Here is a 15,831-nt window from a genome sequence, read left to right on the forward strand (position 1 = left end):
TCCACACCTGACAAATGGGAAAATTATTCCTTACTGTACTGATGTAAAGATCTCTAGGTAAAATACACGAAGCGCTAATGCAGTGACTGTCACTTAGGTACTTAAGAAATGGTAGCAAGCTTTTGTTAGATGGGTATTCTAAAGAATAATGACTTCTGATGATCACAGACTGCTCTTTACTGTTATCATAGTTAGCAGAAAGCTACTCCAGCTGGCATTAGGGAGGAAAGCTACACCAACAGCCGCAGCTATCACTCCATGGTTTGTTTAGGTCTCCCAAGCCTGGTTTAGGAGTAGTGTTTTACAAAGACAGGAATCCTATGGTAATAATATTTTCAGGACACTTTCCCTTCACCACCCTCTGAAATGGTTCTTGAATTCATCCTCTTCCTTTCCTTCCTCCTGCCATTGCCCATATTTACGCTCATGTTCTTTAGCTACAACCATGGCAAAATCTTCTAAGTAATCCCCTTCACTAATTTCTTCCCCCTACACCTGGCCTCTAGTCACATCCTTATAAAACATTTATAGTAATCACTTGCCTCTTAAGAACCTGTGGTAGCTCCCCCTTGCTTACAGAAGAAAGTCCATCCTCTCTGCTGTTTTATGCAGCCTTCCACAGTGAGGCCCCAGCCCACCTCTGAAGCCCTATCACCTTACACCCAAGTCTCTAAAACCCTATCCTACCACCACCACCAGCAAAGTGAGATGTTTCAAGACTACATCCTATGCTTTATAACTTCTGAATCTTCGCTTTTTCTGTTTTCTTAGTCTGGAATGTCCTTTTCATGGGGGACATTTCAATCATCTTTCAAGGTTCAGCTCAAACCTTATATCCTCCAATTAGTACATCAAGCTGAAATTAGTTCCTTTTTTCACGGCTCCTATCATGTACCTTTTTTAAGTCCTATAATATGCTATATATTGTGATTATGAATTTCTGTTTTCCTTCTAGACAGTAAGCTCCTAAGGGCAGAGAATTTTCTTATTCATTTTTGTAAAATGTTTTTCCTGGAAACCACTGAAAATGAGCACTTTAATGCTCCCCTTCCATTTTAATAAAATTCTTCTTGGTAAGTGACCAAAGACCTCTAACGGCCAAACTCAATGGAGGCACTTCAGTTTTATCTCATTTGAACTCTTATGATATTTGAACTGTTCATGCCATTCTCCCTTCAACCTCTTTATTCCCTTGATTTTGGAAGCACCACTCTGTCCTGATGTTTGATTTTTTTCACAGATTTCTACACTGGGTCCTTTACTATTCAGTAATTTTCAGTATTCTTCAGGGCCCTAATCCTTAACCCTTCTCTCTTCTTACTCTGTGCTCTACCTAGGAAGCTGCCCATACTTTCTCAAAGATTCAACTACTAAGTATGTATCTAGCTAGAAGCTTTTGTTCATCTGTAAGAGAGATCCCCAAAATAGTGGCTTAAACAAGATAGAAGTCTGGACGTTGGCAGTCCAGGGCTGGTTGGAAGTTTCACGGTGTCAACAGGGACCCAAGTTTCTTTTCTTTGAGGATGTTATGGCATCCTCAAAATCCTCAAAATCCTGTTTGAGGATTTTATTTGCAAGATACAAGGTGGTCTAAGTTGACTGACAGACCTCCAGCTCTCATGTTTGTGTTATAGGCAGCAGGAAGGAGGAGGGAGGGAGATAAACACCTACCACCCCCTCACCCCAGACCCCTGTGCTTTTAAGGAGACTTCCCGGAAATCCCACAGAACAGTTCTATGAGAATTTAGTCACAAAACCACAACTATATATCATATATATATTTCATATACATATATACAGATTTCAGGCAACACTATGTCTAGTTAAAAAAGGAGCTTCTGGAAAAATGACCATTTTGCAACCAACATGGTAAAAATGGATCTGGACAAGAATCATCAGAGAATGCTCAGTTGGACTTCCCTGGTGGCGCAGTGGCTAAGAATCCACCTGCCAATACAGGGGACATGGGTTTGAGCCCTCGTCGGGGAAGATCCCACATGCCGTGGAGCAACTAAGCCCGTGCGCCACAACTACTGAGGCTGCGTGTCACAACTACTGAAGCTCGCGTGCCTCGAGCCCATGCTCTGCAGCAAAAGAAGCCACCGCAGTGAGAAGCCTGTGCACCACAATGAAGAGTAGCCCCCCCTCGCCGCAACTAGAGAAAGCCCATGCGCAGCAATGAAGACCCAACGCAGCCAAAAATAAATAAATTAATTAATTAAAAAAAAAAAAAGAGAATGCTCATTCCAAGGAGGGACGTTTGCTGCAGAGCTGAACGTTTATATGGTAATAAAGTATTTCCCCACGGATTGCTTATTGGTCAAAAAGGGAAACAGTAACTGTACAATGGAGTAACAAGACGACACCCTGACCAGGTGATCAAGATGAATACAACCAATGAGGAGCAGGCGGACATCATGTGGCCTCCAGATGTGACCCTGTGAAGGACATGACATTGCATATGTGGTATTCCAGCTGGAAATGCATAGCCTGAATCGAATCATGAGCAAACACCAGACAAACCAAAACTAAGGAACGGTCCATAAAAGAACTGACCTGTACTTTTTAATAATGTCAGTGTCATGAAAGATAATGGAAAACTGATGAATGTTTCCCCATTAAAGGAGACTGAAGAGACAGCAAACAAATACAATACATGATCCCAGACTGGATCTTGGACTGGAGGAAAGCAAGATGCTCTAAAGGGCATTATTGAGACATTTGACTAAACTGGTAGAGATACTTCAGAGAGAGAAAGGACAAGACCTGATGACTAGTCTTGAATCTGTTTTCTCCTTTCTATTCCCAGAGTCACTGTCATAGTTCAGTTTCTCAGCATTTCTCCCCTCAGCCTATTTCTAGAATCTTCCAAGTAATATCACAAAGTCCAATGTCTTTCCCTTCCAATCTGTCCTCCATATTGTCACCAGAGTGATTTTTTTTAAAGCACAAGTCTGATTATGCCAAATTCCCTGCCTTAGTCCATTTGGACTGCTATAACAAAAATGCTATAAACTTGACGGCTTTTAAGCAACAAACATTTATATCTCATCATTCTAGAGGCTGGGAAGTCTAAGATCATAGCGCTGGCAGATTTGGTGTCTGGTAAGAGCTTGTTGTCTCATTAAGGGCTGCCTTTTCCCTGTAACCTTACATGGAGGAAGGGGCAAGGGTGCTTTCTTGGCTTCTTTTATAAGGGCGATAATCCCGTTTATGAGGACTCAAACCACATGGCCTAATCATCTCCCAAAGTCTCCACCTCCTAATACCATCCTGTTGGGGGTTGGGATTTCAACACATGGATTTGGAGAGGGCACAATGGTTCAATCCATAGCACTCTTAATTAGAAATCATCCATGCGGGACTTCCCTGGTGGCACAGCGGTTAAGAATCCGCCTGCCAATGCAGGGGACACGGGTTCGAGCCCTGGTCCGGGAAGATCCCACATGCCGCAGAGCAACTAAGCCCCCATGCCGCAACTACTGAGCCTGCGCTCTAGAGCCCGCGAGCCACAACTACTGAGCCCACACGCCACAACTACTGAAGCCCGTGTGCCTAGAGCCCGTGCTCCGCAACAAGAGAAGCCACTGCAATGAGCAGCCTGTGCACCTCAATTAAGAGCAGCCCCCGCTCGCCACAACTGGAGAAAGCCTGCGAGCAGCAACGAAGACCCAACGCAGCCAAAAATAAATTAATTAATTAAAAGAAAAATCATCTGTGGTCTAATCCTAGACATTTAAGATCCTTCTCTACATGGATTCAGAGTTCCTTATGGGGCATTTCCCTCCTGCACTCCCATCTCAAATGGTTCCAGTTCTTGAATGTTCCCTCCACCTTTCGTAGTCATGACACAATGCCCAGGATGACATAATGAGGACAAGAAGGGGATGTAGCAAGCCAGTAAGATAGGGAGTTATTTTAAAGCTTTTACCTAATTTGAAATATAGGCTGGACTACCATGTGAAATGACTCCATTAAAATTTTTTAAAGGAATTAATTTTTCAGAGAAATAAGTAAGTGTCTACTGTTTATGCCAACTCAAAGGAAAGGGCAAGTGAAGATGGGCTTGTTGGCTGACTTCCACCCTAAAATTTCCTGTGAGGCTATTAAATGCGGCCAACTAAGGATCTCATTATCTTAGTCAGAATTATTCTATCAACAGCCCTTTTTCTCTGTCACAGCTGGTGCTGAGAGCCGTATGTCATACAACTTCTATACTCCCAAAGTTTAGAAGCTGAAATGAAAATATATCACTGTTGTTGAATCAAGTGACCTATGGAGTTCCCAAAAGAATTGTCCTTTATATTTTATAGTTATACAGTGAAAACTCATGATTTTTCTTACCCATGTGGCTTTTCTCCCATTTCCCATCTGTTTACTCCCTATAATTTTTCCAAAATATTATTCCATCAATCTGTTCAATAAAAAAAGATTGCTTACCTCACTTGCTCTCAGGAATAAGAAAGCATCGCCGGAATTGCATTTAGTGATGAGTTGATATAATTCTTTTTCTCTGGACTTATCAAATAAGATTACCAGCAAACAAATACCCATCTAGAATTCAATACAGAAGATCCAGCTATCATATATTAATATCTATTCCATAGATCTATATCTATACCCAAGCTCGCATTTTAAGGCATTAGTTTTAACCGTTGTCAAGCATTCCCTTAAAAGTCAAGTCTGTATTAATATAATGAACAGTGAGAGAGGATTGGGAGTATAATTGTGAATTGCTTGAGTTAAGATTATTCATTCTGCACCATGTATTCTGTCAAGTGGAATTTTAATTTGTGACTAAACACCATGTTCATTTCCATAAAGGAGAGGTGGTCTATAGAGATCCTGATAGCTTTGTATTTCAAAGGTATGCTGCTACATCATCTTATACCTAATCTATGAATTTGGCATGTCTATTTCTAGTTTGCTCTGTGAATTTAAAAAGTTACTTACCTTGTATTCTTGGAGTGAGTGAAGTAATATATTATTTGTGACAGCAACCATTTCTAAGCTATGGATCCATTTAATATAAGTTATTATACTTAGACTCTAAAATCATCCAAGATTTACAATTAGATTCCAGGAAATTGACGGAGAAATTCTGAGTTACTCTGCTGATTCATCAATGTCCATGTAAGTTTCCAAAGCATTGCCAAAAATCTTACATGTTTAACACTCCTAAATACAATAGATTAGTGATCACTCTTTTAAAAGAGCAGATAATAACTTCTTTACCCATCTCACAGGCTTGTGAGAATCTTATGAAAAAAAATAAAGTGTTATTCTACTATTAATTACTATTATTAAAAATAACAAGTTTCTTAAGTTGCAGATATGATCAGAGAAATATAACTCTTGAGAAACCACCTAATATTATTTTCTGATAAAAAGTAGACAGAGGAAGAGTAAGTTCCACAGCATGGTCTCATTATTTATTGCCTGTGAAATCAACAGAGCTTGGAAACCTGTCTTGGGGTGAGCCTTCTAGGGCCTGGACTTGACCTGGATCATGCCTCCCCCTTTGCCTATTGAAAATACCTATGGTATTATCTTTTACTAAAAACTTATTTTTCCCATTCTCTATAACAGTCAACAACCACAACACACTCAGCGTGGGGTGGGGTAGGGTCCTACATCCAGGAAGGCTGGCATTCATTCTGATTGATCAGAACCTGTCTTAGACACCCTTTGAGGTAGACGCAATTTATTATTATCATCATTATCATCATCACCATCATCATCCCTATTTGAAAATTAGGGAATTGAGAGGTTAAATAACATTCCCAAGGTCATATAGCTAATAAGTGCTAGAGCCAGTATTTGTATTCAGACAGTCTGTCTCCAGGATCTGTGCTCTTAACCTTGACACTACTGACAAGTAGCTGAGTGCAAGGGCCTGTGGAAAAGAGTCATATCCAGGATGTGCAGGGGACTCAGATGCATGGAGAGGGTACAAAGAGGAGATGGAAGAATCCCAGAGGTAACTCTGTCTGCCCTACCCCTAGAAAAGGCCTGGATGGAATATCTGTAACTAAATATTATACATTCAAGGAGTGTTTGAACTGGATGGGAACTTGAGAAAACAGATGGATGCCTTCCTTTTACAGATGAAGAAAATGCAGTACCAGAGAGTTTGCATGAGGTACCTAGGGAGACATAGCTCATTAATTCAATTAATCATTCATTTAGTCAAATACCGTGCTAGGTGCCCAAGAAATAAAGATAGCAGGTCACGTTGCCTGCCTTTGAGAAGGTTATATTTTAGTGAGAAAACCAGGTATGGTAAACCAAAATTATGAAACAGCAAAAAATACTCTAAAAGAGACTGAGCAAAGTGTATAAGAACCCCTTTCCCTGGGGGTGTCCTTGAATGCTTCCCAGAGGAAGTAGCACTTGAGCTGAGTCTTGAAAGATGAGTAGGAGTTTCCCAGATGGAGAATGAAAAGAAGGTCATTTCATGCAGTCCAGCTGATTGGTGGTAAAGTGCAAACTGAAACTCCCATATCCTCACTCACTCCAGCCCTCATCCTTCCATACCACCAGGGAAAGAAATCCCCAGTCTTGGGAAGCATTCTTGACAAGATTATTCTATAGATCACGGGAGAATACAAGCCAGGAAAATACACAAAATCAGTGGTAACTGTGAAAATTTTAAATCATTTCTTCTCTCCTAATCCAAGGGTTTCACATCTCTTACTACTGACTTCATTATACCTTGCAGCTATATGTAAATTACATGTAGAGGACATTTTAATCTATCTGCTTTCTCCCTATTTCAAAATGGCAGAGATAATTTACTATACAACTTTCTCAAATTACTCTTAGGATTTTTTGCTTAAAGAATTCATGAGGAAAATTGTTTTGTTACTATTGCTACGCTTCATATATGATGGTGAGAGTAACCACTAGTTTTCAATTCCAATCTCTGTTTGGCAAACCATTTACTAACACTTCCGTCTAAGAATGATCATATATCTTGTTTTCTGCTTAGGATCCTAATTCTCTTACAAGAGTAAGACTGGCCCTGGCTTTCAGGATTCAGTCTTCCTGATCTTGAATATTTGCAAAAATTTATGTAAAAGCCATAGACTTTGTTATTTTTTAATTAAATGACATTTTTCTTCCAAGTTTTTTTTCCTTCAAATTAAAATAGTAACTACATTGGTTAACTGTGTTCAGATTATATGTGTTAAGGTTAGGTGCTGAACAAGGGCTCCTGGAAAGAGGGGCAATTGGGAGTAAAGTCCAGCTTGAGCCTTGTCAGGCTCAAGAAATGAAGATTTTTCCTGACTGGCACATAGGTGCCTACTGGGCTAGCAGACTTTTTGGTTATTCAAACATAGATTTGGTCTTCTGTGAGAAATTAGGAGGACTTAGAATCCCCAGTTCAACTTTGCCCTTTTAGAAAGATTATCACTCATGGTTGAGTTCTAATTACACCATTAGATTAGCTTTGACCACATGATAGACCAGGACTTGAATTCAGTCTGACTCTAGAACCCTTGCTTATATCCATCAAGTTGTGTTGATGCCACTGTGCAACTCTGCCTCTAATAAAAAGTGTCAAGTCACATCATAGCATTGGTGCCTGAAGTTCCTGTGCCTGCAGGCTGTCAATCCCCAATACCCTCTCACCCCAAGGCCCCACCAAGTAAAGAACCCTCCTTCCCTGGCTATTTTGGGCAATTTGCTAAGGTAGGGGAAGAGGCATGGAAGTGCTCACACACTTGTTGGTTGGCAGAGTCCAGCCTTTTCCTTCTCTTCTGTTCCTGTTCCCTTCATCAATGCTTACTGTCTGGGAAGGTGCTTGAAGGGGTCTCATTATTACCACAGGCAATGGTGTCCTTCCAAAGAGGGTTATAATAAGTAGCAAATATTTATATAGCACTCACCATGTTCCAGGTACTGTTCTAAGGGCTTGACACATAAAACTCCTTTGATCCTTTAAACAGCCCTGTGAGGCAGATACTATATTATCCCTCCATTTTATAGATGAGAAAACTAAGACACAGAAAGATTAAGTAACTTGCCCAATAAGGTAATAATGAAGCTAGTCTGACGGCAGTGCCCATCGTCTTAAGCCCACTGCTTGTACTAATGTCTCAAGACACACTCCTGATGCTTCTAACAGTTGAGGTAAAAGAAAGGCTCTGGATTCCTTTCAGGAGTGATAAGAAGGGCCTGCTCCCAACTGGGGCTACACTCAGTCCTCTCAACTCTAGGGCATCATATGTGCTCAGATTCTCTCAAGCCCTTTAATGTGAACAGCTTCTTGGTTTTCTCGAGTAAATGCTTCCTAAAGAATATTCATGTTTCCATAAGCACAGGCAATGATTTACCTGCACTTAAAGGTCAGTTTCCTACAGAGAAAACTTTTTTTTTTTTAATTGGGGTATAGTTGTTTTACAATGTTGAGTTAGTTTCTACTGTACAGCAAAGTGAATCAGCCATGTGTATACACATATCCCCTCTTTTCTGGATTTCCTTCCCATTTAGGTCACCACAGAGCACTAAGCAGAGTTCCCTGTGCTATACAGCAGGTTCTCATTAGTTATCTGTTTTATACATATTAGTGTATATATGTCAATCCCAATCTCCCAATTCATCCCACTCCCCCTTTCCCCCCTTGGTGTCCATATGTTTGTTCCCTATGTCTGTGTCTCTATTTCTACCTTGCATACAGGTTCATCTGTACCATTTTTCTAGATTCCACACATATGCGTTAATATACTATATTTGTTTTTCTCTTTCTGACTTACTTCACTTTGTATGACTGTCTCTAGGTCCATCCACGTCTCTACAAATGACCCAATTTTGTTCCTTTTTGTGGCTGAGTAATATTCCTTTGTATATATGTACCACATCTTCTTTATCCATTCGTCTGCTAATAGACATGTAGGTTGCTTCCACACATGACCTGGCTATTGTAAATAGTGCTGCAATGAATATGGGGTGCATGTGTCTTTTTGAATTATGGTTTCCTCAGGGTATATGCCCAGTAGTGGGATTGCTGGGTCATATGGTAGCTCTATTTTTAGTTTTTTAAGGAACCTCCATACTGTTCTCCATAGTGGCTGTATCAATTTACACTCCCACCAACAGTGCAAGAGGGTTCCCTTTCCTCCACACCCTCTCCAGCATTTATTTTTTGTAGATTTCTTGGTGATGGCCATTCTGACCAGTGTGAGGTGATTCCTCATTGGAGTTTTGATTTGCATTTCTCTAATAATTGGTGATGTTGAGCATCTTTTCATGTGTCTCTTGGTCACTACAGAGAAAACTTGCAAGCAGACACAAGTCTGTAAACGACGCAGCTTCCTACTGCACACAAGTTATTTTATGCTTGTTTATTCATATTTTTCCCCCAGCAAATATTTAGTGAGCAGCTGCTCTGTATTCACTGATATGGTGATAAGTCAAACAGTCCAGATTCTTGTCTTTATGAAAGTCATGTTTTTTAAACAGCAGTTTAGCTCCTTGGGGTCATGTCTCAACCATTTCCATGTGAGAAGAGGTTCTACACTCCACATTTGAGTAATTAAATGGCCCCATGGCCGGTTTCATGTGGCTGCACCCTGTGCAATTCCACAGGGGCCCATGCTTAGAAGCGGTGTTTGTTTTAATGCTCTGCTGTCACCATTTTGGAATTTTTACAAATTTATGAACAAGGGTCTTGCATTTTCACCTTGCACTGGGCCCTACACAATATATAGCTGGTCCTGACTGGCCCTTATAGATGTCCTTGCTCATAAGACTGAAAACTGCTTGCAGTCTTGAAGTGGCTATTTTTCCATTCACATTTCAGAAATCTCTGGGTCAAGTTTTTAATCAAAAATCAGACTCAATGTCCCAAGATGATGGCCATTGGGTTCCTTCCCAATCTCACTCCAAGAATCACTGTGCCTTTGCTGTACATCACTTGGCTCCTGTAACCCTGAAAACAAAGATCAGTTGAAGACTTGAACTTGCACTGGGGTACTGACTAACAAGAAAATAAGATTAAACTCAAGGAATTGCACCTCACCCCAAACCATTGACTTGATCTCTTTTTGGCTCTCCACTTGCAATCCATTTACTTTTTTCTTCCTCCCATGTCTTAGATAGTGACAAGAGGAGTGAGCTGTTTGCCTTTGGATACCACATGGGGCCAAGGGGATGTGGCAGAACTGGAAATAGGAATCCCTATTGACCCTGCTTTTGGCTAGACTGTGATGTAGGCACTTGGATTCTAGAGCCTTCCATGACCCTTATTCCCCTTCAGTGTCCACGACCCATTTGCTCTTTTCCCTTTTCTTAAAACTTGCCCTGTGGGAAAGTGGAAAAGAGATACAATCAACTACTTGTTATCAAAATGCAAATGACTGATAAGACTTGATGTGTATCTCTTCTCATGATATTTCAATTTTAACTTAGTGCAAAACCCATTTGATTACACTCAAGGCTGAAGAGCTGATAGGAGAATTCGAGATCAGTCAGGAGGGCCTTGGGGCTGTGTGGGGAAGAATGCAGAGGAGATGAGAGAGGAAGAGAGGAGAAATCTTTCCCCTGCTCCTGACTCTCATTCAGGAGTAGTCCTGAAAGATCATTCCTGCCTCGAATAAAATGGAATTGTCCTGTGCTTTCGAATACAGAGGCTGTAGGCCAGTAGAAAAGGTAAACTGAAAACCAGGTCATAGACCTCAAAGCCCAAAGAAATAAGTAAAAGTTTCCAATGGTAACTGGGGCATAAACACCTTTGTGAATTAGAATGGAAGGAGATTCGTCCTGCTGGTGCCCCAGTTAACACACTTGTAATTGTCTGTTCTGACTCAGACTGTTCTCAAAGTGGAAGCAAGTCTATCCACAGACCTTTCTTTTTCCTGATTGTCCGTCTTCCTTACCTATGAGCCTCCTTTGTTGCTGGCAGATAAATTATGTCTCAGTGTTGCTGTTGATCTTTTGGCAGCTATGCCCGCAATTTAAATAAAAAACTAGCACAAAGGAGTTGACTATGAGGGACCAATAGTCTAAGAATATACATTAGAGAGACAGGGCTCTTCAGTTAATTCAACAGAGTCAGCTTGCTGGAGAAAGCTCCTGGGAGCAAATGAATTGGATTACCGTGACATTTTTTGCCACGATTTTGTTGTGTAAGTTTAGGCAAAGTGCAACTGTAATGAGAGACTCTAAAAAAGAGGGGGCAAATGTCAGGGGGCTGAATTTATTCACTGAGCTTGGAGAGCTCCTCTGGGGGAAGAGAGGAAGCAGCTGGAGGGAGAGAAGGAAGCAGTAGGCGGTGGAGTACTGGAGTTGATTTGGGGGCCAAACTTCCTCCTTCAAGAGGAGTAAAGTGGGGTGCACAGGACCAAATAGCATGGCTGTGAGAAGAAGCCTGACCCCAGTTCAGGCCGAGTGGTAAGGGGCGGCCTGGACTTCTCATGAAGAATGGTGTGGCTTCCTAAGGGACAGGTGTTGGGGATGGGTGTCAGGGATGAGTGGCACAGAGATGGGATTGCCTCATCTATTGGACACATTGTTTAGTAATCAAACGAGGCCAAAAGTTATATGTTTTACCTTTTAGGGTTATAAAAGAGAGGCAAATGTGAAAATATGGATAGCATCAAAAGACAGACTCAAAACGACCCTATCAAACCCTCACATATTCTTTGGGGGCATCTGAGGTTCTAGTTCCTGAGTGGAACTACAGGCATGTTCCTTCTCTCTGGGGCAGAAGGCAGGGATTTGATGGCAACAGGGACACCTAGAAGGTGTTCCGGGAATGCAGCAGAGCAAATGGATGGGTTGGATATGGAAGAAAAAAAAGAAATGCTTCACCGGGGTTGGCATGTTCACTAGGCAGGGTCATTGGGGTGGGCATGAATTTTAGGGGGGATACTGGTTCCCTAGACACCTAGGAGTAAAATAGACCCTATCTGTAAGACCTTGACGTCTGGAGCCCCACTTTGAAGCAGGGGGTCCATTTGGGTCGGGCAGAAGTTTACAAAGTTGGAAAACCCTTGCCATGAATATTTTGGGGGAAACTATATCATCCCCAATCCGTTGATCTGAAAACCACCTATTATATAATCTTTTACTCTATCTTTTTACTCCCAATCAGAATAATAAATTCAAATCTTCCTCCTAAGATAATGTATAAAAAATGCTTAGCAGATATTTGTTACTTAGAAACATTTTTCAGAAATTCAAAAGCCAGTATGTAATGAAACCACAAATCAAAACTTGCACTCCCCCCTCTTGTCAATAAGGAAAGCCCACTGGGGAGGAGAGAGAGATGCAGAACTCTGACCATAGTTCTTCAGTAGTTGTGGCGCACAGGTTTAGTTGCTCCGCAGCATGTGGCATCTTTCTGGACCAGGGCTTGAACCTGTGTCCCCTGCATTGGCAGACAGATTCTTAACCACTGCGCCACCAGGGAAGTCCCCAAAGCACCCTCTTATACAGTCTCTATTTCATGCTTCCAAGAAGCCTCTGAAGGCAGGTACCAGCATTTCCGTCTTACAGATAAGGACGCTAAACCTCCAAAAACTTGTGGCTTGCCCAGGATGTCACAGCTGATTTGTGGCAGCCCTGGGACTCAAATCCTGTCTCCTTGTCCCTGTATTCTAAGACATCACTTTAATTCACAGATAATGAGCAGTATTTTAAACAACAAACTAGGATTCTGGACCTCAGGGTTCCTGTTTTTGGCCAAAGTTGAATGGGATATGTGGTTACTTATTGGGGATAAATATTCCATGTTTGTTTTGGTGAGGAGGATGGGGGAGGGAGGAGGATGGGTCAAAGGTCGGCTGGATCAGCGTGGCTCAGAAATGTGAGACAAAGGGCATTTACTTTCTTTTACTGTGAAGTGTAGCTAGAATAGCTGCTGTTGCCAGCATCAGTCTCTTAGTAGGTTAACTAGAATTTATTGAGTATCAGTTGCATGCCAGAGTCCAGAGTGCTACAAAGATCCAGCAAGCCCCCATCTACCAACAGGACGGAGAGGGAGACAGAGTTATCCTATAAATATACACGTCCACTAGTTAGTTGCAAAATTGCTTAGAAGAAATATCACTTAAAGGTTGTTTTCGCAATGTCTGGCACATAGTTTTTGTTCTAAATGAGTGGATGTTGGTTGAACAAAATTATCAAATGAATGAATGAGAAAGATAATGAAAAATTCCTGGAATTAAGTGAGTTCAGTGGTGAGGTGAAGAAGAAAAAGCATAGAAGGTGTATGTGTGTATGTGTTGCAGGTGGTGACGGGGAGGTTGGGTTTAGTAGAAAGAAGACGATTTCTCCAGGGATCTGGGCAGCTTGGACAAAGACTCAGTGGTGGTGGAGTATAGAACAGATGTCGGAAGGCATCAGAAAGGCATCTTGATGGAGATGAAGCCTGGGGTTTTGGATAAGAGAGACATGGAAGAAAGCAATGGAAGAAGCTCAATCAGTAAGTAGCTCGTTGCCACATTTTCTTCTTTCCCACATCTCTGAGAGAAGCTCCCAGGCATACTGCTCACATTTGTAATGGGAATTCTAATACAGGCACACGTCCAAGCCAACTAGCCTGCTGTTCTGATGCAGTTTTTAACTCCACCCCCCTGTCCTAGTATCCTGTGAAACCTTGACACAGGGTGAGAGTGATAATATGCTTTTGTATGTAGGAAACTTTTAGGGTAAACAGCACCATCAGTTTCTGAAAAGACTATACTTCGTGCAGCCTGTAAGGCACAAAACATTAGGTTTGTGAACGTTAGTTAGTCAAGCAGGACCCTTGAGCTTAATTTTAAAACAAAAGATCAAAGAAATTTCACCTTTATTATAAAGCATGAACTGTTACTACCTTATCCTTTTGTGTTCTGTTTAACAGATGTATGCCTTTTATTTTGTGAAGACAAAATATAAATTCTATTGAAATCTTCCCTCCTTTCTCATATAGACTTCAATTTTCCCCACCAAAATAACTTAACAGAAATAGAAACAAAAGAAAAAGGTATTTTTTTTACGTGACATAGAAATTCTAATGGCAGTTATACATCAAAGTGGTTATTGAAGACATTTATATTTTATCTTGATGTCAAACCACTTTGTTTAGACTACTAAAGAAAATGTTTATGGGATGTGTAATATATGGCCTTCTCTAATTGCATCATTTTTCTTCCTGATAAAAATTTAAATGGGCATACAGCAGAATAACAAACATCTATTGGACTTGGAAGGAAGGGGTTTTTGTCTATGATGACTTGCTCTACTTTATAACCTTTCATATTTTATCAAACCAGGTTTGACTGTAGGCTGATTCTTCTTGATTATATTATTTAGTTCTGCCAAAATATACAGCTATTTAGAGTGCAATAATACGTTCCTCTTATACCATAGTTCTTTGCTAGAATATCTAGTAGTATTTGAATTGGGTTCCAAATAATTGTGTTCTAGTAAGGGACTCCATACATTCAAGAAAGCAGTATGGCATAGTATAGTGCTTAAGAACATAAGCAGTGAATTGGTTAAGAAATAGGACTCTGAATTTAGGTGGCCTGAGTTCAGACCCCAATTCTGCCATTTACTATTGTGTGATCTCAGGCAAGCCACAGTTTCTTCATCTGTGGGGTGCTTATCTTATAGGTTATTGTAATAGATGAGTATTTCTAAGAGAATACTTAGAAAAATTCTGGTCCTTAATAAGCACTCAGTACATATAAACTGTTATTGAAAAGCCTAGTTTTACTTAAATGTGGAAGATCTACCACTTATGAGTCTCTGAACTTTTTTTAGTAACATCTTTATTGAGATATAATTCATTACTATAATTCATGTACCATAAAGTTCACCCTTTTTCTCATTTGGTGATGTATCTCCAGGAAACTCTATTCATCATTGTCTTTACATATTTGGGCAGCTTTAAGCATAACTTTGTCTTCAGGGAAGGAGGGAGTAATCTCAGTGGTATTATGAAGAAGCTTCCCTGTTGACTAAGAAAAGGATAATGCTTTGCTGATTTCAAAATGCTTTATAAGAATTTTTCCCCTCTGGTTTTATGTTATGGGTATTTTACATTTCAAAATTTAATACGTGGGTACTATGGAATGCTATGGTTATATTGTATATGATTAGTACTGTTGCTGGGAGGATATAATTGAAATTAAGCAATGGGGAATTTTTCCTGAATTATTCAAAAATAAATAGCCAGTTTGTAAAAATAACCTGATTTTTTTCCAATAAATTTCTTGCCTCTAAATTAGGGGTTAGCCTACAGAGAGACTTACCTTTCCATGTCCATGTAAACTGTCTCCTGAGCATTTCAAACATTTAAACTTTAGAATTTATACATTTGGAGTATTTCAAATGTCAATCATCTTTTTGATGGTTCAGGAGAAAATGCTGATGCTGTCTTTTTTTTTTTTTTTTGGTGAAAAACAGAACCATCCAAAATTTATTCTCCAACAGACAGACAGCATCAGCAGGTAAAAACTACAGGAGTTTCTCTGTAGATCATACATTCACAAGGCATTATTAGCTTAACAAGTGAGAAAGCCTCTGGTGTATTTTCTGTAACAATATCCGCTTCACAGTGTAAACAGGTCCTATTATTGTGTTCACTTACAATTCCAGAAGGAAAAGCACAACTTGACAAAACAAAAAAAAATTTTTTTGGATCCTAAAATCAGGTGCAATTACCAAGAGACAGACTTGAGAACAGTCACAACCCACTTTTCCACATAGAGGGGCAAAGACTTCACCCAGAAATGTGGGTCTTTCTTTTCCCTTCCTTGTTAAATCCTCAAGAGTAACGCTTCATTGTCTGCTTAATATCACATGTACAAAAGGGGGATTAAGAAAAAAAGAATCACA

This window comes from Eschrichtius robustus, chromosome 17 (genome assembly GCF_028021215.1).
Source record: "Eschrichtius robustus isolate mEscRob2 chromosome 17, mEscRob2.pri, whole genome shotgun sequence".
NCBI lineage: Eukaryota > Metazoa > Chordata > Mammalia > Artiodactyla > Eschrichtiidae > Eschrichtius > Eschrichtius robustus.